Source organism: Kryptolebias marmoratus, linkage group LG1 (assembly GCF_001649575.2).
Source record: "Kryptolebias marmoratus isolate JLee-2015 linkage group LG1, ASM164957v2, whole genome shotgun sequence".
NCBI classification, from domain to species: domain Eukaryota; kingdom Metazoa; phylum Chordata; class Actinopteri; order Cyprinodontiformes; family Rivulidae; genus Kryptolebias; species Kryptolebias marmoratus.
This window is the reverse complement of record NC_051430.1, coordinates 3333588-3336241: the sequence shown is the minus strand read 5'-3', so window position 1 is coordinate 3336241 and position 2654 is coordinate 3333588. Positions and strand designations below refer to the sequence as shown.

Genomic DNA, 2654 nt, shown 5'->3' with positions numbered 1-2654 from the left:
AGTGTTCAAATACCTGGTCATTTCTCTCACACCCTGTCGGATCATTGTTTGTTGTTTGCTGAATCTATGTTTTGTTTCCTCGTTGCCATGCCATGCTTTGGATTTTTGCTAAGTTTAGTTTGCTGCCACGTCAGCAGTTTGTTTTTATTTATTTTCTTTATTTAATAAAGAATTATTTTGTTTTCGAAGAATGAGTCTGCACTCTGGGTTCGCTTCTGTTTCCATCCAGCCTGACACATCCATTTCCTGCTGCTTAGTCATGGTCAGGTCGCAAAGGCAACATGCCCACCAGAGAAACCAAACATTACCCCAGAGGCATTTTCCAGATTCTCCTGATATATCTCAAGGCATTCCCTGGTCTGAGAGGATACATAATCCATTCACCAGGTCTGCCCTGGATTTTTCCTCTAATGGGACATGCCTGGGAAACCCCCAAAGGGTGGCACCTAGGAGTCATTATGAGATTCCTGAACCACCTCAATTGACTCCTTTCCATGCAGAGGAGTGATTTACAGTGTATATAAATATAACTTATAAAATTTGGTCAGACAAAAAATTTGACATCTTCCTTCCTTTTTTTTGCACTTACCTTTCAGATCTTCTTGATAAATTCCAAAAACATTTTTACTAGGTACACCATGGCGGGACACCTGAGGCCCTATATCCAATACATCCCACTTTCAACTAAAGACATAATAACCAGAGTCATACAAAAGAATTATGGTATGAACAGCAATTTTTACTTTTTATTATTATGCAGGTTATGTGTCATTTACAGCACTATAGTTAAAGACATGTAAATATAAACATATATGTTGATGTGATTATCAAACTTTTTTAAGCATTTACCACTTTAGAAAATAACTGTTCAAAATAATTTTTTTTGAAAAATTGTAAACCAGAACTATATTAAATCTAAATAATTAAGAACAACAACAAACAATAAGGTCTAAAACCAACCTAAACAATAATATTCAACTACTGTGAACAACATTGATTTTTGTCAAACGTCAGTTCTAGAGAAGTTTGCAAACTTTAGCTTGGACAAATGCAGTTACCAGGTCTTCTTCAAAAGGCACAGAAAAAAAATTCAGCAAAGCACCTTGTAACAAACTGTAAATTATTTAAATGAATTGTATAATTTTTTAGAATGAATTTCCAAATTGTGTAGATTGTTTACAGATGTTTGTCTGCTTTGATTGGCATTGTGTTGGCTGTTTATAAATATTTTGTTTTGGTTTTATGGTATCTGTAGTGTTCAGTGAGTCATTTTTGTTTGTTTTGTACCTCATGGGATGCCATAGACAATAAGGGCTGGCCTTATAAAAGCTGGCAGTAATCAGTTGTACTAAGGAATGGCAGGAAAACAACTGTCAGCAGGTTTCAAATGTTTGATGCGAAAAGAAACGGAGACAAATCTATGCTTTGCTGTCATAGTCTGGTATTTTCAGTTTGTTGTTTTTGATTATTGTCTTGTTTCTGTCATGGTTTGGTGATTTCAGTTTGTTGTTTTGATTATTGTCTTGTTCGGTTTGTGTTATTGTTTCAGTTTAGTTGTTCCTGTTCATGTCTTGTCACTTTCTCCTCCCTCAGTAACTTGCCACGCCTCATTCTTCCATACCATGCTGTTCTGTTACATTCCAGTCTTTCATGCCACACCCACATTACCATAACAACTCAATCACTGCCACCCATCTCCACCTGTTGTCAATCTTCATTACTCACCTGTGCCCACTTCACCTGATTGTCCCCAGTGTTTAAAACTTGGTCTTCCTCTCCACCTCCCTGCCGATTCATTGTTGCTGGTTTGATGTTAATTGTTTGTTTCTGTTCTAGTCTTGTCTCTGGTCCCTCCTCGTTTTGCCTTGCCTTGTCTCGCCTTTGTCTACTGTTTGGATTTTTGTTATAGTTGTTTTGCTGCCACGCCAGCCCTTTGTTTTCTGTTTTATTATTTAAATAAATTTTAGTTTCTTGGTAGTGAGTCTGCGCCCTGGGTTCATCTTGCCCTCCAGCATCACGACACTTTGCATTCCCCCGGTGAAAACAGAGAGGTATGTTTTATTTGTTGTTTGTATTATGAGCCCATGTTTCTTGTATCCTAATGTTTGTATATGTTTTAGTTTTCACAGTAATCATGGTGACTGAGGAGAAAATAAAACACCTGAAAATCACCCGTCGAGGCTGTGCTGGATGTTGTTTAAGACCTGGGGGGTTGCTACACACCTGATGAAAGGAAAAATGTTTCCTGTGAGCATAGATCCTACTGCAAAGTATTTTACTTAATGAATTTTACTTTTTAATGAATTTTACTTTTTACTTTTTAATATCTATAATTTGTGAATTGATATTATGAAAAGTTAATATTAAACTGTGTTTTGTGTATTTTGTTTCATATTTCTTTTTTCATCCATGTCTTCAGATCCTGTACCATTAAATAGTTTGATAATATATGTGTGGCAGCTTTTAGATTTATAATAATTCATTATAAAATATGGTCACCCACCACACTTGTTAGGGTTTTTACATTATCAGCCTTTGTGCTCATGTGGAACACTGCCTACGTGAGAGACCAAGGTCAGACGGCGGGCCGGCGGGCGCCACACCATCTGGCTCTCCCAAACAGTGATGTGTTATGTGTTTTTGCTATGATCAGA

At 36.9% G+C, this 2654-nt stretch overlaps 1 long non-coding RNA gene across 1 annotated transcript; it reads left to right on the top strand.

The window, feature by feature from the left end:
• The first annotated feature begins 1361 nt into the window (after nt 1–1361).
• LOC119617509 lies at nt 1362–2601 on the top strand. Its single transcript, XR_005233825.1, has 3 exons — nt 1362–1441; nt 1979–2051; nt 2121–2601. It is a non-coding gene; the product is annotated as an uncharacterized LOC119617509 (long non-coding RNA).
• Nucleotides 2602–2654: the final 53 nt, after the last annotated feature.